Source organism: Brienomyrus brachyistius, unplaced genomic scaffold (genome assembly GCF_023856365.1).
Source record: "Brienomyrus brachyistius isolate T26 unplaced genomic scaffold, BBRACH_0.4 scaffold60, whole genome shotgun sequence".
Taxonomy (NCBI): Eukaryota; Metazoa; Chordata; class Actinopteri; order Osteoglossiformes; family Mormyridae; genus Brienomyrus; species Brienomyrus brachyistius.
Genome location: NW_026042335.1, coordinates 1,035,179 through 1,059,971, shown reverse-complemented (window position 1 = coordinate 1,059,971; position 24,793 = coordinate 1,035,179). Strand labels below are relative to the sequence as shown.

Here is a 24,793-nt window from a genome sequence, read left to right as displayed (position 1 = left end):
TGGAACGGCTAATATAAGACAGAATAAGATAAGGTAGGATAGGAATGGCTAAGGTATGATAGAATAGGATGTGGTAGCATATGAACGGCTAAGATATTATAGGATAGGATAAGGTAGGATAGGAATGGATAAAGGTAAGATAGAATAGGAGAAGGTAGCATAGGAATGGCTAAGGTAAGATAGAATAGGATAAGGTAGCATAGGAACGGCTAAGATATGATAGAATAAGCTGGTTAGGAAAGAGTAATATAAGATAGAATAGGATGAGGTATGATAGGAACAGCTGAGGTATGATAGAAACGTATAAGACAGGCATGGCTAAGATATTATTAGGTAGGATAGCAATGGGTACGCGAAGATAGAATAGGATGTGGTAGGATGAAAATGGCAAAGATATGATAGGATAAGGTAGAATAGGAACGGCTAATATGAGATAGAATAAGATAAGGTAGGATAAAAATGGCTAAGTTACGATAGAATAGGCCAAGATAGGATAGGAATGGCTAAGGTAAGATAGAATAGGATAAGGTAGGATAGGAATGGTTAAGGTAAGATAGGATAGGATGTGGTAGGATAAGAATGTGTAAGATAGGATAAGGTAGGATAGGAACGGCTAAGATATAAAAGAATAGGATAAGGTAGAATAGGAATGCCAATTGTAAGATAGAATAGCATGTGGTAGGATTAGAATGGGTAAGATAGGATGGAATAGAATAAGGTAGCATATGAACGGCTAAGATATGATAGAATAGAATAAGGTAGGATAGCAACGGGTAAGCTAAGATAGAATAGGATGTGGTAGGATGAAAATGGCTAAGGTATGATAGAATAGGCCAAGATAGGATAGGAATGGCTAAGGTAAGATAGAATAGGATAAGGTAGCATAGGAATGGTTAAGTTAAGATAGGATATGATGTGGTAGGATAAGAATGTGTAGGATAGGATAAGATAGGATAGGAACGGCTAAGATATGATAGAATATGCTGGTTAGTAAAGAGTAATTTAATATAGAATAGTATTAGGTAGGATTGGAATGACTAGGGCAAGATAGAATAGGATGTGGTAGGATAAGAATGTGTAAGATAGGATAGGAACGGCTAAGATATAATAGAATAGGATAAGGTATGATAGGAATGCCAATTGTAAGATAGAATAGGATGTGGTAGGATTAGAATGGGTAAGATAGGATGGAATAGGATGAGGTAGGAAAGGAACGGGTAAGATATGATAGAATAGGATAAGGTAGCATAGGAACGAATAAGATATGATAGAATATGCTGGTTAGGAAAGAGTAATTTGAGATAGAATAGTATAAGGTAGGATTGGAATGACTAGGGCAAGATAGAATAGGATGTGGTAGGATAAGAATGTGTAAGATAGGATAAGGTAGGTTAGGAACGGCTAAGGTATGATATAATCGGATTAAATAGGAACGGCTAAGAGCATTAGGTACGATAGCAACGGGTAAGCTAAGATTGAATAGGATATGGTACGATGAAAATGGCAAAGGCATGATAGGATAAGGTAGTATAGGAACGGCTAATATGAGATAGAATAAGATAAGATAGGATAAAAATGGCTAAGGTATGATAGAATAGGCCAAGATAGGATAGGAATGGCTAAGGTAAGATAGAATAGGATAAGGTAGGATAGGAATGGTTAAGGTAAGATAGGATAGGATGTTGTAGGATAAGAATGTGTAGGATAGGATAAGATAGGATAGGAACGGCTAAGATATAATAGAATAGGATAAGATAGGATAGGAATGCCAAATGTAAGATAGAATAGGATGTGGTAGGATTAGAATGGGTAAGATAGGATGGAATAGGATAAGGTAGGAAAGGAACGGGTAAGATATGATAGAATAGGTTAAGGTAGGATAGGAATGGTTAAGATAGGATAGGATGTAGTAGGATAAGAATGTGTAGGATAGGATAAGATAGGATAGGAACGGCTAAGATATAAAAGAATAGGATAAGGTAGGATAGGAATGCCAATTGTAAGATAGAATAGCATGTGGTTGGATTAGAATGGGTAAGATAGGATGGAATAGAATAAGGTAGCATATGAACGGCTAAGATATGATAGAATAGAATAAGGTACGATAGCAATGGCTAAAGGTAAGATAGAATAGGATAAGGTAGCATAGGAACGGCTAAGATATGATAAAATAAGCTGGTTAGGAAAGAGTAATATGAGACAGAATAGCATAAGGTAGGATTGGAATGACTAGGGCAAGATATAATAGGATGTGGTAGGATAAGAATGTGTAGGATAGGATAAGATAGGATAGGAACGGCTAAGATATAAAAGAATAGGATAAGGTAGGATAGGAATGCCAATTGTAAGATAGAATAGCATGTGTTAGGATTAGAATGGGTAAGATAGGATGGAATAGAATAAGGTAGGAAAGGAACGGGTAAGATATGATAGAAAAGGGTAAGGTAGGATAGGAATGGTTAAGGTAAGATAGAATAGGATGTGGTAGGATAAGAATGTGTAAGATTGGATAAGGTAGGATAGGAACGGCTAAGATATGATAGAATAGGATAAGGTAGGATAGGAATGCCAATTGCAAGATAGAATAGAATAAGGTAGGATAGCAATGGCTAAAGGTAAGATAGAATAGGATAAGGTAGCATAGGAACGGCTAAGATATGATAGAATATGCTGGTTAGTAAAGAGTAATTTAAGATAGAATAGTATAAGGTAGGATTGGAATGCCAATTGTAAGATAGAATAGCATGTGGTAGGATTAGAATGGGTAAGATAGGATGGAATAGAATAAGGTAGCATATGAACGGCTAAGATATGATAGAATAGAATAAGGTAGGATAGTAATGGCTAAAGGTAATATAGAATAGGATAAGGTAGCATAGGAACGGCTAAGATATGATAGAATATGCTGGTTAGTAAAGAGTAATTTAAGATAGAATAGTATAAGGTAGGATTGGAATGACTAGGGCAAGATAGAATACGATGTGGTAGGATAAGAATGTGTAAGATAGGATAAGGTAGGTTAGGAACGGCTAAGGTATGATATAATCGTATAAGATAGGAACGGCTAAGATAGCATTTGGTAGGATAGCAACGGGTAAGGTAAGATAGAGTAGGATGTGAATATGAAAAGGTAGAATATGAAAAGGTAGGATAGGAATGGCTATGGTATGATAGCATAGGATGTGGTAGCATATGAACGGCTAAGATATTATTGGATAGGATAAGGTAGGATAGGAATGGAGAAAGGTAAGATAGAATAGGAGAAGGTAGCATAGGGATGGCTAAGGTAAGATAGAACAGGATAAGGTAGCATAGGAACGGCTAAGATATGATAGAATAAGCTGGTTAGGAAAGAGTAATATAAGATAGAATAGGATAAGGTACGATAGGAACAGCTGAGGTATGATAGAATCGTATAAGATAGGAATGGCTAAGATAGAATTAGGTAGGATAGCAACGGTTAAGCTAAGATAGAATAAGATAAGGTAGGATAAAAATGGCTAAGGTATGATAGAATAGGCCAAGATAGGATAGGAATGGCTAAGGTAAGATTGAATAGGATAAGGTAGGATAGGAATGGTTAAGGTAAGATAGGATAGGATGTTGTAGGATAAGAATGTGTAGGATGGGATAAGATAGGATAGGAACGGCTAAGATATAATAGAATAGGATAAGGTATGATAGAATAGGCCAAGATAGGATAGGAATGGCGAAGGTAAGATAGAATAGGATAAGGTAGGATAGGAATGGTTAAGGTAAGATAGGATATGATGTGGTAGGATAAGAATGTGTAGGATAGGATAAGATAGGATAGGAACGGCTAAGATATAATAGAATAGGATAAGGTAGGATAGGATGTGGTAGGATTAGAATGGGTAAAATAGGATGGAATAGGATAAGGTCGGAAAGGAACGGGTAAGATATGATAGAATAGGCTAAGGTAGGATAGGAATGGTTAAGGTAAGATAGAATAGGATGTGTTAGGATAATAATGTGTAAGATAGGATAAGGTAGGACAGGAATGGCTATGATATGATAGAATAGGATATGGTAGGATAGGAATGCCAATTGTAAGATAGAATAGCATGTGGTAGGATTAGAATGGGTAAGATAGGATGGAATAGAATTAGGTAGCATATGAACGGCTAAGATATGATAGAATACAATAAGGTAGGATAGCAATGGCTAAAGGAAAGATAGAATTGGATAAGGTAGCATAGGAACGGCTAAGATATGATAGAATAAGCTGGTTAGGAAAGAGTAATATAAGATAGAATAGGATAAGGTACGATAGGAACAGCTGAGGTATGATAGAATCGTATAAGATAGGAACGGCTAAGATAGCATTAGGTAGGATAGCAACGGGTAAGCTAAGATAGAATAGGATGTGGTAGGATGAAAATGGCTAAGGTATGATAGAATAGGCCAAGATAGGATAGGAATGGCTAAGGTAAGATAGAATAGGATAAGGTAGCATAGGAATGGTTAAGGTAAGATAGGATATGATGTGGTAGGATAAGAATGTGTAGGATAGGATAAGATAGGATAGGAACGGCTAAGATATGATAGAATATGCTGGTTAGTAAAGAGTAATTTAATATAGAATAGTATTAGGTAGGATTGGAATGACTAGGGCAAGATAGAATAGGATGTGGTAGGATAAGAATGTGTAAGATAGGATAAGATAGGATAGGAACGGCTAAGATATAATAGAATAGGATAAGGTATGATAGGAATGCCAATTGTAAGATAGAATAGGATGTGGTAGGATTAGAATGGGTAAGATAGGATGGAATAGGATTAGGTAGGAAAGGAACGGGTAAGATATGATAGAATAGGATAAGGTAGCATAGGAACGGATAAGATATGATAGAATATGCTGGTTAGGAAAGAGTAATTTGAGATAGAATAGTATAAGGTAGGATTGGAATGACTAGGGCAAGATAGAATAGGATGTGGTAGGATAAGAATGTATAAGATAGGATAAGGTAGGTTAGGAACGGCTAAGGTATGATATAATCGGATTAGATAGGAACGGCTAAGATAGCATTAGGTACGATAGCAACGGGTAAGCTAAGATAGAATAGGGTTTGCTAGGATGAAAATGGCAAAGACATGATAGGATAAGGTAGTATAGGAACGGCTAATATGAGATAGAATAAGATAAGGTAGGATAAAAATGGCTAAGGCATGATAGAATAGGCCAAGATAGGATAGGAATGGCTAAGGTAAGATATAATAGGATAAGGTAGGATAGGAATGGTTAAGGTAAGATAGGATTGGATGTTGTAGGATAAGAATGTGTAGGATAGGATAAGATAGGATAGGAACAGCTAAGATATAATAGAATAGGATAAGGTATGATAGGAATGCCAATTTTAAGATAGAATAGGATGTGGTAGGATTAGAATGGGTAAGATAGGATGGAATAGGATGAGGTAGGAAAGGAACGGGTAAGATATGATAGAATAGGGTAAGGTAGGATAGGAATGGTTAAGGTAAGATGGAATCGGATGTGGTCGGATAAGAATGTGTAAGATAGAATAAGGTAGGATAGGAACGGCTAAGATATGATAGAATAGGATAAGGTAGGATAGGAATGCCAATTGTAAGATAGAATAGCATGTGGTTGGATTAGAATGGGTAAGATAGGATGGAATAGAATAAGGTAGTATATTAACGGCTAAGATATGATAGAATAGAATAAGGTACGATAGCAATGGCTAAAGGTAAGATAGAATAGGATAAGGTAGCATAGGAACGGCTAAGATATGATAAAATAAGCTGGTTAGGAAAGAGTAATATGAGATAGAATAGTATAAGGTAGGATTGGAATGACTAGGGCAAGATATAATAGGATGTGGTAGGATAAGAATGTGTAGGATAGGATAAGATAGGATAGGAACGGCTAAGATATAAAAGAATAGGATAAGGTAGGATAGGAATGCCAATTGTAAGATAGAATAGCATGTGTTAGGATTAGAATGGGTAAGATAGGATGGAATAGAATAAGGTAGGAAAGGAATGGTTAAGGTAAGATAGAATAGGATGTGGTAGGATAAGAATGTGTAAGATAGGATAAGGTAGGATAGGAACGGCTAAGATATGATAGAATAGGATAAGGTAGGATAGGAATGCCAATTGCAAGATAGAATAGAATAAGGTAGGATAGCAATGGCTAAAGGTAAGATAGAATAGGATAAGGTAGCATAGGAACGGCTAAGATATGATAGAATATGCTGGTTAGTAAAGAGTAATTTAAGATAGAATAGTATAAGGTAGGATTGGAATGCCAATTGTAAGATAGAATAGCATGTGGTAGGATTAGAATGGGTAAGATAGGATGGAATAGAATAAGGTAGCATATGAACGGCTAAGATATGATAGAATAGAATAAGGTAGGATAGTAATGGCTAAAGGTAATATAGAATAGGAGAAGGTAGCATAGGGATGGCTAAGGTAAGATAGAACAGGATAAGGTAGCATAGGAACGGCTAAGATATGATAGAATAAGCTGGTTAGGAAAGAGTAATATAAGATAGAATAGGATAAGGTACGATAGGAACAGCTGAGGTATGATAGATTCGTATAAGATAGGAATGGCTAAGATAGAATTAGGTAGGATAGCAACGGTTAAGCTAAGATAGAATAAGATAAGGTAGGATAAAAATGGCTAAGGTATGATAGAATAGGCCAAGATAGGATAGGAATGGCTAAGGTAAGATTGAATAGGATAAGGTAGGATAGGAATGGTTAAGGTAAGATAGGATATGATGTGGTAGGATAAGAATGTGTAGGATAGGATAAGATAGGATTGGAACGGCTAAGATATAATAGAATAGGATAAGGTAGGATAGGAATGGTTAAGGTAAGATAGAATAGGATGTGGTAGGATAAGAATGTGTAAGATAGGATAAGGTAGGATAGGAACGGCTTAGATATAATAGAATAGGATAAGGTAGGATAGGAATGCCAATTGTAAGATAGAATAGGATATGGTAGGATTAGAATGTGTAAGATAGGATGGAATAGGATAAGGTAGGAAAGGAACGGGTAAGATATGATAGAAAAGGGTAAGGTAGGATAGGAATGGTTAAGGTAAGATAGGATAGGATGTGGTAGGATAAGAATGTGTAAGATAGGATAAGGTAGGATAGGAACGGCTAAGATATAAAAGAATAGGATAAGGTAGGATAGGAATGCCAATTGTAAGATAGAATAGCATGTGGTAGGATTAGAATGGGTAAGATAGGATGGAATAGAATAAGGTAGCATATGAACGGCTAAGATATGATAGAATAGAATAAGGTAGGATAGCAATGGCTGAAGGTAATATAGAATAGGATTAGGTAGCATAGGAACGGCTAAGATATGATAGAATATGCTGGTTAGTAAAGAGTAATTTAAGATAGAATAGTATAAGGTAGGATAGGAACAGCTGAGGTATTATAGAATCGTATAAGATAGGAACGGCTAAGATAGAATTAGGTAGGATAGCAACGGGTAAGCTAAGATAGAATAGGATGTGGTAGGATGAAAATGGCTAAGGTATGATAGAATAGGCCAAGATAGGATAGGAATGGCTAAGGTAAGATTGAATAGGATAAGGTAGCATAGGAATGGTTAAGGTAAGATAGGATATGATGTGGTAGGATAAGAATGTGTAGGATAGGATAAGATAGGATAGGAACGGCTAAGATATAATAGAATAGGATAAGGTATGATAGGAATGCCAATTTTAAGATAGAATAGGATGTGGTAGGATTAGAATGGGTAAGATAGGATGGAATAGGATGAGGTAGGAAAGGAACGGGTAAGATATGATAGAATAGGGTAAGGTAGGATAGGAATGGTTAAGGTAAGATGAAATCGGATGTGGTCGGATAAGAATGTGTAAGATAGAATAAGGTAGGATAGGAACGGCTAAGATATGATAGAATAGGATAAGGTAGGATAGGAATGCCAATTGTAAGATAGAATAGCATGTGGTTGGATTAGAATGGGTAAGATAGGATGGAATAGAATAAGGTAGTATATGAACGGCTAAGATATGATAGAATAGAATAAGGTACGATAGCAATGGCTAAAGGTAAGATAGAATAGGATAAGGTAGCATAGGAACGGCTAAGATATGATAAAATAAGCTGGTTAGGAAAGAGTAATATGAGATAGAATAGTATAAGGTAGGATTGGAATGACTTGGGCAAGATAGAATAGGATGTGGTAGGATAAGAATGTGTAAGATAGGATAAGATAGGTTAGGAACGGCTAAGGTATGATATAATCGGATAAGATAGGAACGGCTAAGATAGCATTAGGTAGGATAGTAACGGGTAAGGTAAGAGAGTAGGATGTGGTAGGATAAGAATGGCTAAGATTTGATAAAATAGGATAAGGTAGTATAGGAACGGTTAAGATATGAGGGAATAAGCTGGTTTGGAACGGCTAATATAAGACAGAATATGATAAGGTAGGATAGGAATGGCTAAGGTATGATAGAATAGGATGTGGTAGCATATGAACGGCTAAGACATTATAGGATAGGATAAGGTAGGATAGGAATGGATAAAGGTAAGATAGAATAGGATAAGGTAGCATAGGAACGGCTAAGATATGATAGAATAAGCTGGTTAGGAAAGAGTAATATAAGATAGAATAGGATAAGGTACGATAGGAACAGCTGAGGTATGATAGAATCGTATTAGATAGGAACGGCTAAGATAGCATTTGGTAGGATAGCAACGGGTATGCTAAGATAGAATAGGATTTGGTAGGATGAAAATGGCAAAGATATGATAGGATAAGGTAGTATAGGAACGGCTAATATAAGATAGAATAAGATAAGGTAGGATAAAAATGGCTAAGGTATGATAGAATAGTCCAAGATAGGATAGGAATGGCTAAGGTAAGATAGAATAGGATTATGTAGGATAAGAATGTGTAGGATAGGATAAGATAGGATAGGAACGGCTAAGATATAATAGAGTAGGATAAGGTAGGATAGGAATGCCAATTGTAAGATAGAATAGGATGTGGTAGGATTAGAATGGGTAAGATAGGATGGAATAGAAAAAGTTAGCATATGAACTTAAGTTGATGATGTGCATTACTACTAATCCTGCTGACCTTTCTCTCCTGCAGACAGGGGCAACGCCGGAGGAAAAAGGACACTGGAAACGGAAAGCTGGAGTGTTGGGGAGTGATGGGGACTGGAGGGAACAAACAACTAACCTTCCTTTCCTCCCAAAGTCTGCCTTTCCAGGACTGGCAAAGGTGGCCCATGGATTGGACCATGCCTCACGCGATTCAATGGTTCAGTTGGTCCAGAGACACTGGGCCGCCCCTTCATTCACGGCTTATGCTCAAACTTTCATTTCCAGGTGTTCCACATGTATGACTCACAACATGGGTCGTGCATTGAAGCCACCAACTGCCACAACTCCTCCAGCTGAGGGTCCTTTCCAACATTTGCAGATGGATTTCATAGAACTAACACCCTGTAGAGGTTATCGTTATTGTCTGGTGGTTGTTGATCTCTTTTCCAGATGGGTGGAAGCCTTCCCGGCCAAGCAAGCAACGGCCCAGATAGTTGCGAAAAATCTGTTAAAAGAGATAACCCCACGATGGGGTGTTCCAGCCCGTATTACCACTGACAATGGTACACATTTCTCTAATCAGGTGGTCCACAAGCTCTCTGAGTGGTTCCAAACCGACCTTCGACACTACTGCGCTTATCACCCGCAGAGTGGAGGGATTGTTGAAAGAGCAAACCAGACTCTGAAATTAAAATTGGCAAAACTGTGTAGTGACACGGGACTAGATTGGGTGACAGCCCTGCCGATTGTGTTGGGGGCAATGAGAGGCCGCCCACACCAGCAGACAGGATTGGCACCACATGAAATATTGACAGGACGACCAATGCCAGTCCCGTATCCAGGGGGACGGGTGAACTTAGAAACTGTAGATGGCGATCTGTTAACCTATCTGTCTAGCTTACAGGAGACTCTGAAGGAGCTCCATCAGCAGGTCAAAGCCGCTACTGAGCCAGCAGCGGGACCGAACACATTGCTCGTCCGACCCGGGGAGTGGGTGCTGATCAAGGACCTGAGACGCAACCACTGGAACCAACCCCGCTGGAGAGGACCATTCCAAGTCCTGCTGGCCACCCCACACGCTGTGAAAGTTGAAGGAGTGACTGCATGGGCTCATCTGTCTCACTGTCGACGCACTGCACCACCGCTGGAGAAATGAGGAAGACAAAGGAAAATGGACTGATACTATTGGTGCCGCTCCACCGGCACTCCCTGCCAGGGCTGACTGTGTGCAGTGCTCAGAGGAGACAACAATCTCCACTGATGGCGGCGACTACATAGGTTTTAAAGAATTGTTCCTCCCTGAGGAAGATACTGACAGTGAAACGATGGTGTGATACAAAATTTGACATATTGTATCAAAGGGGGGAGTGTGATAGAAAATTCTTGATTATGCTAATCAGTGATCAATAATGAAATATAGATGTTATGCAAAATGCATTACCTAATCAGTAATTAACAATTAAGTTTATAATTGTGTTGTTGATTTACACATAGTGGTTGAAACAATGTAATTTACTTGTCATTAATTGAATGTATCAAACAATAATGCAAATCTGCAGAGATCAAAGGGGCTCCACTCCAACAACTGCTGCAAACGCCGTGGCTCCCTGAGTGCCATCACCCGTCAGCTCATCAGTCTCTGCAACCAACTGCCAAGACCCCCCCCCCACTCTGCAAACAAGTAAACCAACTTCCTTTTATTCTAACAACCTAAGCTGTTTTTAACCTGCTATATGACGTTAGGGTCGTGTTCACACAAACTGTGCTTGCTTTGCAGAACAGTATTTCCCTTTTAAGGTTACTCATTTAAATCTGGTCATTGCATTTCCATAATTACACTGTTTGTTTCTATTCCGTTATTTCGTGTTTGTTGTTTGTGTTAAGTGTAATGTCTGTCTTATGTTAGTTGTAGTGTTAGCTAGGAATAAATGCATGTCTTTTACACAACTTCTGCCTCCGTTCATTGAATGCTCACAATAGTCCCTGCCTATGTGCGATCTGGCTACTAAGCTCTGAAACCTCAAATTCGCCTGAAATATCGCGAGACTCTCTCTCCACGACCATCAGGGGAGCTTCGCAATGTTTACATTGCCTGGTGATGCAGCTCTCTGGACAAGCCTTCTAACCCAGGTTACTAAGCGATACTGGTAATTAGTAAATCCCATTTAAGTGGCACACTAACAGACTCACGGGGATTCGCAAATTGAGTGTGGAGGAGCCAACCATTCAGCATAACAATGGGTTAATAATCAGCATTCAATAATAATTAAAGTTAATTAATTTTAAAACATATTGGTGGAGATATTAAAATTTACCTGAGCTAATAATTCCTACACGTTTCAGAACAATTTTACCCAGAGCAGCGACGGTCTGTTAGCGCGGTGCTATGCTAATTGACAGGAATTGTGGTCCTGCCATTTTTCATCAAGCTATATACAGCTAAATTACTTGAACAGAAGACACTCGTTCCAATTTGACAAGTATTATCTTCAGGGAAGCATGGCAAGACAGCATGAGACAAAGGGTTTTCTAGTTGGATTTTACAAATGCAATACTACTTAGATACTATATAGATATTGTATATAGTGTATAGTGCTGTATAACGTATTGTGCTGTACAATATAGATGTATTGAAATAGATTCGACTGTACTCATATTTAAACCCTGCTGATCATACATGTCATGCCCGGCCCGTCCGCTCCTCATGTGTGCCACGCCCCCTGATTACCCATGTGTGCTTCCCTGATCGTCTCCAGCTTTGTCTGTTACTTTGATTAGTCTCTGTGTGTTTTAAGTCCTGGTCTGACCTGTTCCCCTTGTCCGTCATTGATGTAAGTTAGCGTCCTATGTTACCTGATGTTAGTGAATGTCCGTGCCTTCGTTTCCATTAAACCCCTCGTTTGACCTGATTTGTGGCTTCCAGCCTGTTTCTTGTTTGCCTGCCCGCACGATCGCCGTTCCGTCCGGCTTAGATCGTGACAATACACACATATACAGCAAATTTGCCAGTGTTAAATTAACACTGCATGGTGTTTATATAATTCTCACCAAACCAGTGTTGTTGTATATTGTTAAATTGTATTAGCTGTTATAGTGTTCAGTTGACACCATAGACTGTTAGATCACTGCAACTCCACCTCTTCCCAGATTCTAAGCCCATATAGGTGGCACACAGGTGCATAATAGGTGGCCCCTATCTGCGCCATTTTAATGTGCACACAAGAACTCATATGAGGATCATAAGAACTGTCCTTATTTACCAACCATCATGAGAAAGACTCTGACCAAAAAGGCCCCCTCAGCCTTTTCTTATTGTGCATCAAAGTCTTTATAGCTCAGTGCTGATTGTTTTTGAAAACCAAAGACCCATGTGTTAATTTGTTAAGCGGCACCTTGCTTTTTATTGCGTATGGTTTTTACGTTAGTCTTTTGTCAGAAAAAAGTTTGTACTTGTATCTTTCAATTGTAGGTGTGGTGTATTTGTTGATCTAAGCCGATTTTGGTCACCCATTCTGACCTTGGTTGATGGGCTTTATATGTGGAAACATGTTACAAGAGTTGCGACACCTTTGCTATGCAGCTCCTGGTACCACCCACTTCCCTGTAATGATGCTGGATGTTTATTTGCATACCATGGTATGGTACAGCCTTTCAACAGATTTGTATTTTTTTTTATCCACCATGATGGTGTTCAATAAAGCAAGTATAAGAAATATTAGTAAAGCTTGTAGGGCAGTTATTAGAATTATTTTTCCTGGGGTCTGCTTTGGTAGGTTAGTGAGCGATTGATGCTCTCTGAAGAAGTTTTCTTGAGCTAGATAGAAATACCATGATAAGGCAAATACTAATGGATGATAAATCTGAGTAAAACCATCTCCCAGGAAAAATGTCAGTATTGTATGTACTTGCCACATTGAACAGAATCCACATAAATTCCTCTGGGATCACACACCTATCATAAGTACTATACTATTCAGACCACCTGGCACACATCAATTCAAGCATAGGAAAAGGTCTAGATTTGTAACATTAAAATGTGGTAGAGACTAATATCCATGACATACCATCCTAAAACATGGTGTGTTCTAAAATTTAAGCCCAATAAACAATCTGAATATTAAATGAGCAAAATAATTTGATTTGTTCTTCTATCCAAAGTTGTGGTCTAAAAGCAACAAGGCCACCACCCATTATATCTGCTTTAGGGAAAATGCACTCCTGTAGCCACTAGGGGAGCCCTCACCTTCTCTGAGCCCTGCTAATAATTATGTCATGCATTCTAACAAGCTTTATAATCTGTTTTAATAGGCATTACTTTTACACTAACACTCCTGCTGAGAGACTAATTTGATTACCAGTCTTGGCCTTATCATTAGGAACACATTTAGAGAATTTGCAGAGTGCTGTTTCACAGTGGATTCTCCCTGGTTTTCCCCAAGAACGGTACCATACATTTTATTCACTTGCATACTGCAGATGATTGCAAGAAAGCTTAATTAGTTTACTCTTATACCAGTGCAAGGAAATTGTTTAATACATGCTTAAAAAGGAAATTAATAATTACATTTTTAAAACATTCATTCTCTAACCCAATCCCAACTTCATAGCACATGTAAGGCAAGAATCAAGAAGAAGCATGTATTCAGCTTACCAAAACACAGTGTGCTGATCTTCAGAAAAATCAAAGTTAACATTATTTAAAGTTTACATACCAAGAGACCTTATTGCTTTTTTGCTCTTTTTCATGACGGTGGGTTAATCAAACACAGTACTTAGCTGCCCCAGACATAAGCCACCCATTATGCACCTGTGTGTCACTTATATGGGCTTGAATTCTGGGAAGAGGTGGAGTTTCAGTGATCTAACACTCTATAGTGTCAAATGAACACTATAAGAGCTAATAAAATTTAACACTATACAACAACACGCATTGCACTCTACAAAGTGTTAAATGTAACGCTGATTAGGTGAGAATTATAAAAACAGTATGCAGTGTTAATTTAACACTGGCAAATTTGCTGTGAAATTCACACAGAGCTTTCGCACTAGCCACAAGTGGCTACCGCACACTCTCACACGCCCCATCCACCCCCAGCAGTCACTGCGACAGAGTGAGAGAGGGAAAGAGTGTTAATTGGAAGAGTGAAAACAGTGAAAAAGAGAAGGACAGAATGTTCCGCTTGTCATGTTAGAGTTAGCAAAGCCTAACACACACTCGGCAGAAATCGCCCCTGTGTCAGTAACCCAGTAACCCTACCTTATCAATTACACAGCTGTGTCAATGACGCTTTTTAAGACTTATGTTTGATTAGAAGTGTAATCCACCAATCAGAGATATACATGCATGCACCAATCAGAAAGCTGCACTTCTGCTTGCCTTCAGTTACACATACATCACATATGCAATCTAACAAACCATTGCCACTTCTATACATTAAACACGAGGGTTTATCCTTCTTCACTCTGATGTACCAAATTAAATACAGGAGAGACTTCATACTAATCTGTAGAAAATAATCTGAATAACCTATCAAGTCAAGAGCTTTAGGATGAATGATCTAAATAAAAAGGTAAAAGTGAAAGATTTTGCCTGACTTTCTCCAGCCTTGTCTGAAACTTTGTCTTTATCTTACAGAGGTGTTAAATGCCGTTATATCATTAAGGAAGGTTTACTGTTGATCACTTGAGATTACAGTCTTCATGTACGTCTTTTTATTCATACCTCTTATAATGTATAATCAGTTACGCACTTGTATGTGGGAAGCTGAAGTACAGCCTTGCAACATTCATTACAAGTTCATTACACCTATATGACTAGAACATTTTTCCCCCCATCATATTAATGTGGATTTGGATAAAAATGTCTTCCTTTTAAATTTATATTAATGTATATTTCAGTTAACCAAATGTCAGCCTCACTGTAGGTAACAAAGGAGAGACATTTTATACCCTCACAGACCAAAAACAAGGGGTTCAACATGTGACGACTACACAGTAATGACTGGCTAAGATGTTTCTGTGACTAATATAAACTCACCTTGTGTAGGGCAAGTACAGCAGTACGCATAGGACGTCAGGACTCACACTGAAATTCCCTACATTTGGATATATTATGTAACTCATGGTTTTGTAGGAATGTTGATACACACATATACAAAGATATCATATATGAATTTGGATTTGGGACTGGAGAGGCTTGTAGTACAAATTCAGCAAAATTTTTATAATGGTTGTTGCAAATATTATGTACAAACTGTGACAGAAACTTGAATGCAAACATGGGTTTTGTTGGGAAAATATCATGAAATACATTACTGAGAAAACTGCGGTTTCTTTTACTCCTATTTAATACTATTAAGCAGAGACATCACAAGGAAAAGAAACTTATTTATAATGATTTATACAGCAGACAATAACTACACATACAAATATAGCACAGAAAAATCCAATAATACTATCGGACAAAATGGCCATGGAAATGTAACAGAGAGCTGTGAGCTGGAGACCAGAGTCTTGACCTTAAGGAGTCAAATAAAATATTTAATTTCTCTGTTGTGCCACAAACCTTACAGATACACTACTTTTCAAAAAGAAAAGAACTTACTTCCTCACACATTTCTAAAAGGATGTATTTGTCAAATCCCTCCAGCTCACTGAGAAATAACACATCAAGAGCACATATGGCCTAAATAAAGATATAATATAGACATATAATACACTGGGCGACATTTTAAAATGTTTTGTTAGGTGATTTAACAAAAAACAAGTGCATGTTCTACAGTTTTTTCTGTAGTTTCAGAATATGGCTTCCAATTTGCCACCACATGTCTGGTTTTGTCACAATTTACAATTAAAGTTCAACATAAATTACACTAACGACATCAAATTTGGTGAATAATATCAAATGACATTTTTCAAACACCCTTCATAAACAAACATTTTTAGTATATTTAGTTTTGCTCCAGTATGTCTGCTTTTTTGACGTAACTTTATTTCATATACAATGCATTGTATTCCTAGTAATGTCATATTAAATCACCAGTAACCTGTCATAGACTCTTGTACAAACAAGTCAGCAGGGTTTACAGGCAGCTTGCAGTTATGTAAACTTACAGGTATGCTGCTGCAGGTCCACTGACACCGACCTTTGCATGAAGAACTGTGTTCCGCCTTCCAGTACTGAGTGACAGACCACCTTGAATTGTTGGACTATCTTACAATTATCATGCCCCGCTTGTCCGCTCCTCCGGTGTGCCACGCTCCCTCGTTAACCTCGTGTGAAATCCCGATGTTATTAGCAGTTTCCACTTGTTTTCATTAGTCCTATGTATTTAACTCCACATCAAAGTATGTTTCCCCAGTCCTGTCATTGGAGTCGCTACCTGTATTGCCCGACTTAAATATATAATTCATTGTACAATATAGGCCTACTATACATACAGTCAAGGGCGCATGGCGCATTCCCCGTACACGCGCGGCAATTCCTTGTTAGCAGCGCAAATGCGTATTTGTTTTATGTGCATTCACGTAACGACAAAAAAATTACCGTGCATGTTAACATTTATGTGGCTAATTTGTACTTCGTTCTGGACATGAAGGCTAGAATGCACAGTGATTCTTTGTCATAACAGCGCGAATGCACATAACATAAATACTCATTTGCGCTGCTACAAGACATTTCTCATACCAGTTATGTGTCCCCTGCATATGATCTGACAGCCTGAGTCTCGCGCCAGATGCGTCAGAGTTCAACGATGCCTCATTGCAGATTGCAATACGGCCAGGTCATGGTCCCTGCCACGGCCAGCCCGAGCGACTCAAGTGTTGCTAATTTTCATGGAGAAATACATAGAGCAAATAGTCAACGAATCAGATCTGAGAGACAGTGTAATTTCTGACCAATCAGAAATGAGTGGGCCAGGCTGCCCGTGGGCCTGGCCGTCTTGCATCCTGTAACGAAGCACTCTTTGCTAGGTTTGCTAAAGCTAAACTTTATCGGTGCGCCCTTACCCTACCTCCAACCTTGGATAAAGTGAGATGCTTTTATTGTCACTGAAAATACAATGAGATGTCATTTGGAGCAAGCCTGTAGACGCCATAGTATGCATAAAACTATAGACTAACACTTATAGAATATAAATACAGAAAAAATACATTTAAAGGCTAAAGATACATACACCAAAAATAAAAAAGAATAAAAATAAAGAAAAAATTCTGGTGCTGGAAGCAAAGAAACCAGTAGCACATTGTAGTGATGAGTCGGTTGCGAACAAAACGGCTCTCGGAGCCGGTTCTTCGAAGTGAACGATCGGAGCCGGCTCCTGCCTGTGAGCCGGAGTCAGAGCCGCTTTTTTTCTTTCTCTATTTTTTCCACCCGCACGGATTGGTCAACTACACGATGTGTGTCTGCACTGAGCAGGAGGGGGAGGGGCGGTGCTACAGGGTGCGTTCGACTTGGGATTTAAGTCTTAAGTCGTCTTGCTCTCGTGAGGTTTTTGTACCATGTGACATGGTCACGGATGGTAACATTTTGCAGCGCCGGCTGAAGTCGGACAAAAAAATCTAACCATGATGCATTGCGTTGGGACCACAATGCACTGCTTTAAGCAAGCACTGCAAATGGCTGTGTGAAGTCGAACGCACCCATAGACAAATACAGCAATCACACGCACTGAGAGAGAAACAGGAAGGAAGGAGATGTGCGCGACAAAATGAGTGACTGTAGGAAACGGAAAGTAAAATTTGGATACATTTCAATTGCATTGATAATACAAAGGCAGAGTGTAGAGCTTGCAAGGTTAAAATCTCATATCGAACAGGTTCTACAAATAACCTGCATTGGCACATGAGAACTGTACATCCATCAGTGCAGTGGGAAGAAAAAAGACAAGCAAGTGAACCTGCTACTAAGGAAAGTGACAGTTTGTCTACTGCAGTTTGTCAATGTCTACACCGTCATCCAGTACAGCACCACAACCACCTAGACCTACAACCTAGAGCTCTATGAGACAGTTTCTGCAAACAGAACACAATTGATGAGGAATTGTCTAAAATAATTGCGTGTGATTTCCAACCATAGTAATTCATTTCACTAATAATTTTACATTATTTCTGGTAATAAATTCATTTAAGCACCAAAAAAAATCTGAAGAGTCACTTGGGAGTCGAAAGAGCCGGCTCTTTTAAGTGAGCCGAGCCAGAAGAGCCGGATCTCTTAAAAGAGCCGGAATTCCCATCACTAGCACATTGTTAGATATTACACAACAACAGCGTAGCATTGAAAAGCTCCGGGCCGCTGTTTCTGCATGCACTGCCATTTTGGTTTTTGACTCTGTTTACGTTGGAGTGGATGAGTCAGATGGCTGAAGATAGAAGACAACACTGCCATCTAGTGGTCAGGGGTTTAAATCCCAACAGAAAATGAAAAAGTCTGACAAATTTTTGAACTGATTAGCTGTGAATTTTGTAAAACAGCAGAGGCGGTTGGCTGGAGATGCACTAATGATCGGCTTGCAGGTAGTAGAACAATGACCAGCTGAGTCTTTCCTCAGTGTTTCTACTTTAAATAGCAAAGGGTATCATAACACACTTTAGAGTACTTGGTACTTCACTCATTCTTCTATCTTGGTGCCATGTTTCACCATCTCTATCAGTGTCATCAGCATCAGTGAAAAGGTGTCTGGGATGCTGACCTTAGAAGCAGAGTTTCAAAGAAGAGCTGAGGAAAGGGGGGGAAAACACCCCCCTTTGAAAACCTCTGAACACTAGGGGATAAGAGCCTTAATGAAGGAAAGATCAGCAATTTGGTGTGAAGCACTTAAACAAGTTAGTTAAACTTGGCATAAGAAAAGACAGACAACATAGCAGAGAATGGTTTCAATCCATCGACCTCTGGGTTATGGGCCCAGCTCACTTCCTCTGCGCCAAACTTTAAACAGCAAAGGGGCTCTGGACACACATAATGGTACTTAGTGCTTCTTTTCAGAGACCCTAGGTTATAAAGCCCCCGTGAGGTGCAGCATGAGCCTTCCTCAAGCGATGCCTAATGTATGCATGACAAGCAGGTAAAAGCTGTTGGCCATAGACAAAGTGAGACCCAGCAGAGGACATGGCCGTTCTAAGCCTCAGACCTGGTATGGTGATGAAGCTTCCTGTTACACTTTCTACTGCCTTGGTTCATCGCAACAATCAATATGATAAAGAGAAGGAGTCATCCTAGATGGGACTCAAACCCACCCCTCCACTTTGGGATCCCCAGTACATAATGGGGAGCGGGGGGGGGGCATAATGAATTCTGAAGGTCCCCGTAGCCCTCAGCCCACTGGGAAGATGCCCAGTACGGAAATGACAGATGCTAAAATAGATGCTAAAGACTCAAATGGCCTAATTGTCAGTGTTTGTTATAGACACCTAATGTAGCTGCAGAGGAAAGCAAAATGTTATATGACGACATCAGGATTATGAGTAATAAAAATGATGTGGTGGTTATGGGTGATTTTAATTTACCAGGGATACAGTGGGACACAGTCTCTGGCTCTTCTGTAAATGAACTCGAGATGGTGGAAGTGGTACAGGATTGTTTTTTTACTCAGTTTAATACCCCTACCAGGGGAGAAGCCATTATAGATCTTCTTTTCTCTAATAACCAGGTTAGGATTGGAAAATTAGAGGTTTTAGAACCACTGGACAGTAATGAGCATAACATGGTTAAATTTCAGGCTAATTTTCGTGTCGGAAGAGCAAAATCCAAAAGAAAAAAATATATTGTGAGGAAGGCAAACTTTAATGGTATGAGACTGAAATTAGAAACTGTAAACAAGTTAAATAGCAAAACGGTTGAAGAGGCATGGGAATTTTGTAAAAGGACATTGTTGCAAGTGCAAGAGGACTTCATACCTGTTTCCAGCAACACTAAATCTAGGAAACTACAACCAAGGTGGTTTACTAAGGAAATTAAGAATAAAGTCCGGAGGAGAAGGGCAAAATAAAGCAGGAGTCTACAGGTTGAGTTAAAAAATAACATTAGACTCAATAAGAGGAATGTAGAAAGGAATGAATTGGAAGCTAAGAATGACATTAAAAGTTTCTTCCGATGTTTTATCTCCAAAAGAGTCTAAAAGCTGAAATCACTAATTTACAGGATAGTAAGGGGTTTATAATTGAAAATGAAATTGATATAGTAAATGAATTTAATGATTATTTTACACGGGTGTTCACAGTAGAGAACACAAATAACTCAGCACCATGTAGATTCATTGAATTATTAGATTTCCAGAAGTCCTTAAGCTCAAAGCTACAGGGTTTTTACAAACTGTATCAGCCTGGATTGAAAACTGGTTTACAGACAGGAAGCAGTGGGTAGTTATTAGAGGCATAATGTCACAGTGGACCTGCGTTCATTGTGGGATACCATAGGGTTCAATTTTAGGACCACTATTGTTCCTAATTTGCGCCAATGATATTGACATCAGTACATACAGTAAAATGGTTAAATTTGCTGATGATACCAAGGTGAGTGATGTAGCAGATACTGATCTATCAGCGGAGAGACTACAATAGGATTTAATTAGCAACTGGGCTGATACATGGCAGATGAAATTTAAAGTAGATAAATGTAAGGCTATCCATGCAGGGAGCAGAAATATAAAGTACAGATATTTTATGGGTTTCACTGAAATAAAGTTAGCTGATTATGAGAATGACCTCAGTGCGTATGTTGATGCTTTCATGTTCCACTCTCGTCAGTGTGGGGAAGTAATAAAAAAGGCAAATAGAATGTTGGGTTACATCTCTAGCTGTGTGGAGTTTAAGTCAAAGGAAGTGATGCTACGATTATATAATTCCTTGGTAAGACCCCACCTAGAATATTGTGTGCAGGTTTGGTCACCATACCTTAAGATGGACATTGCTGCCTTGGAAAAGGTGCAACGTAGGGCTATGAGAATGATTCCCAGTCTTAGAGGAATGTCTTATGAGAACAGGTTAGTTGAGCTGAATCTGTTCAGCCTCGAGCAAAGGAGACTAAGTGGGGGCATGATCCAGGTATATAAGATTCTAACAGGTCTGGATGGCGAGTGACATGACATACTAGAACTCGTGGCCACAAGTGGAATTTAGCGGGAGAACATTTTAAAACGAATTTGAGGAAGCACTTCTTTACACAGCGTGTAGTTAGAGTATGGAATAGTCTTCCTACTAGTGTAGCGCAAGCTAAAACCCTGGGTTCCTTTAAATCAGAGCTAGATAAGATTTTACCAACTCTAAGCTGTTAGGTAAGTTTTCCCCAAAAGTGCTTGATGGGCCGGATGGCTTCCTCTCGTTTGTAAAATTCTTATGTTCTTAAGGTTACTTTTCCTATAGAACAAGTCTACATTGTCCTTTTATTAAACAAACTAAATAGCCTTATGCTATTTATCTTATTTACGCAAAAGCTTGTCATTTTTGTCTCTACATGGTCGCGCCTTTACAATTCTCCTCTGCTCTCTGTATTGCGCATGGCGGACTTCCGCCCCGATGCAGACAGGTGAGCACACTCCCACCAGTGGACAGAGAGCGCGCGTCGGAAAATATGTCACGTCAACCATCTCAAAAGCAGACAAAAATATCTGCTGTGCCATACATCTGTGTATGAATCCTCAGATCTCCAGCCCGGTCAAAAGTTTCACTAATTATCTACTTCTTCCCTTGCATGTTTAGTCCTATACTGAACTCCCTGATCGCTACACCTTACTGTTGCTTTAAGTTTAAGATTCGTCCAAATTTTACAGTAACCTACCCACACGTATACTACAGAGAAAGTTTTTGCATTAAAGCTCGCAAATATTAAATTTCGATTCCACAGTTATGGCTTTAGATACCTAGGGATCCTTGGTATGTCATACTTATACAAAACTAATTATGGTAAATTACTATGTGAAATAAAGAATTATCTCGAAAGATGGGAAATCCTCCCTCTATCCTTATTGGGGAGAGTGGAGAGCATTAGAATGAACATACCATCTAGGCTTCTCTTTATGTTCCAGTCCCTGCCCATAGGGGTCCCTATATCCACATTCAAAACACTCAATAAATGGTTATCCAAATTTACCTGGGAAAACAAAAGACCCAGGATTGAACTGAAAAGACTGTTAAACCCAAAAGAGAACGCGGGTCTGGACTTACCTAATTTAAAAAATTATTTCTTGGCAGCCCAACTTATATCAGTAGTGGTATGGATAACCCAGGACAGGGAGGCTCAGTGGGTGGGAATGGAACAGAGTATCTGCCCAAATTTGCCGCTGGACATAGCAATTATTTTTAATCAAGATACATGGAAAGTAAATAAAATGATTAACATTTGGATAGGAAACACTCTGAAAAGTGAGAGAGAGGCTGGGACGCTCTTCATCAATATCAAGAGCAATGAAAATTGCACATGATGTTGATTTTCTACCATATAAATTAGATACAGGGTTTAAGACATGGGGAGAAAAGAGGTTTAACCAGTTGGATCAGTTGTGTAATGGAGGAGATCTAATGTCCTTCGAACATCTTAGAAACAAATGTGGCCTCCCAGTGCCCAACTGTTTTAGATACCTACAGTCAACAAATATATTGTTTATATTAACAATTAAAGGATTGGTTAAAAAGAACCTTATATCATATATTTATAAAATATTACAAAAAGAGTCAACAGTGTTAATATCAAAGAGAAATGGAAACTAGAGATGAATACTATCATTAACGATGAAGATTGGACTCATTCATGTAAAGAAGGACACAGAATAACAAACAGTCCTACATGGTGGGAATTTGATTGGAAAGTTAAGATGAGATACTTTAAGACTCCCCTTCTCACCTCTACGTTTGGCAACACCTCAAATCAGGGGTTTATTGGAGGGGTTGTGACCTGGTAGGAGACCACACCCACATTTTTTGGGATTGTCCAAAACTGTCAGAGTACTGGCAAAATATACAGGAAGAGATAAAAAAAATGTTTGAACATAAAATTACCACTTGAACCAGCTCATTTCATACTAGGAATTATGCCACAGAATATAGTGCATGAAAATAAGGTTGTATTACAGAGAGTTCTTCTTGTAATTGCCAGGAGGATGATAACGATCTCCTGGCTAAAACCCCAGCCACCCACGACAGTACAATGGAAAGAAAGAGGAAAGAAAGTGTATAATATGGAATTTATAACTGAAAAATTGTTAACGAGAACAGAGTGTTTTGTGGAAGAAATTTCTCGAAGTCCGATGTTTAAGTGTTTGACAGAACTTTATTATTCGATGAGCTCATAGGGAACAGACACTCAGCAATCATGCGTCTTGTGTTCTGCTCCCCGAGCAACAAATGCATACATCTTTTATGGCCTAAAATGCGACAGTCATCTGACAAATCAAGGACAAATCGGATTTTTGGACGTTCCAGTTACTTCTGCCTTTCAAGGTCCAGGCAGTTCAAAGAAAGTTTGGCCATTTGGAGATACCAGTTTCTTCTACGTTTTCAAGGTCCACCTATCAGCTTAGAACAAGTCTATCTATTTGGGACTTTTCCTTTTGCTATATTATTCTAGGACTCGTTGTTCTCTTTTTCTACATTTTATGTTATCCAATACCATGCATTCATTTTATAATATCTTCTGCAACAGCTTACTTCTCAGGTCATGCCTTTGCTTTGACCTGGGCCTCTTGCCGAACAAGCAATATATGGCAAACATGTTAGTTCCTCTATAGAAAATAGAAATTTCTTACTTAAGCAGATTTGCATTCTTGTTTGATACATTCAATTAATGACAAGTAAATTACATTGTTTCAACCACTATGTGTAAATCAACAACACATTGTAAACTCAATTGTTAATTACTGATTAGGTAATGCATTTTGCATAATCATCTATATTCCATTATTGATTACTGATTAGCATAATCAAGAATTTTCTATCACAGTTTCTTTATTAAAAGGTTTCCAATCTGTAATTTTCTTTTTTCAACAGAAGTATGGCACTTAGGAAAGGATAGGGTTGAATTGAGACTTCCATGTACAGCACTGTGCAAAAATCTTAGGCAGGCAAAGAAAACAATGTTTAGATTGTCCTCGTGTTGGTGTAAAACTATGATATTATGCCTGTCAAAGTGTCTCAGCTTAGCCATTTCAGAACCTCTGCTAACATCATCCTAGTATTTGTAGCGACCGTCCAGTGCAGCCATGTATTTTTTGACTTGGCCACTAGCACACCTCATACAGCTAGTCAATCTGTCAAAATCATGGAACGGCTGAGGTGCCCCTGAGGAGAAGTTTGGGAACTGAAGCGGTGTTCATCTAGCCATCCGACTAGATATCAGTATCTTTTTAGAAAAGAGAAGAAATTATTAATAGTTTTTATTGTGTTCCTCTTAATTTACACGTTCTAATGTTAAATTGTGTTATTTGTTCTAAGCCAAAGTACACTTGCTACCCAGATAAACAGCTTTAAACATTTCTTTGGACTGCCTAAGACTTTTGCACAGTACTGTATATCTTAGAACATAAGAAATTTACAAATTAGAGGAGCCCATTCGGCCCATCAAGCTCGTTTGGGAAGAACTTAACTAATAGCTCAGCGTTGTTAAAATCTTATCCAGCTCTGATTTAACCATCTCTCTCAATATAATATTGGGATCATTTATTCTCTTCAGAGGCCTCCATAGAATAGTGCATCCATCCCCTCACTTA

At 38.6% G+C, this 24,793-nt stretch overlaps 1 long non-coding RNA gene across 2 annotated transcripts; it reads left to right on the top strand.

The window, feature by feature from the left end:
- Positions 1–568: 568 nt before the first annotated feature.
- Positions 569–7,855, top strand: LOC125725079 (uncharacterized). Of its 2 annotated transcripts, none has more exons than XR_007387308.1 (4): positions 569–598; positions 2,515–2,944; positions 4,615–5,168; positions 6,659–7,855. It is a non-coding gene; the product is annotated as an uncharacterized LOC125725079 (long non-coding RNA). The 2 variants fall into 2 exon arrangements; XR_007387307.1 differs by having other exon boundaries at positions 2,515–3,565; positions 4,471–5,168.
- Positions 7,856–24,793: the final 16,938 nt, after the last annotated feature.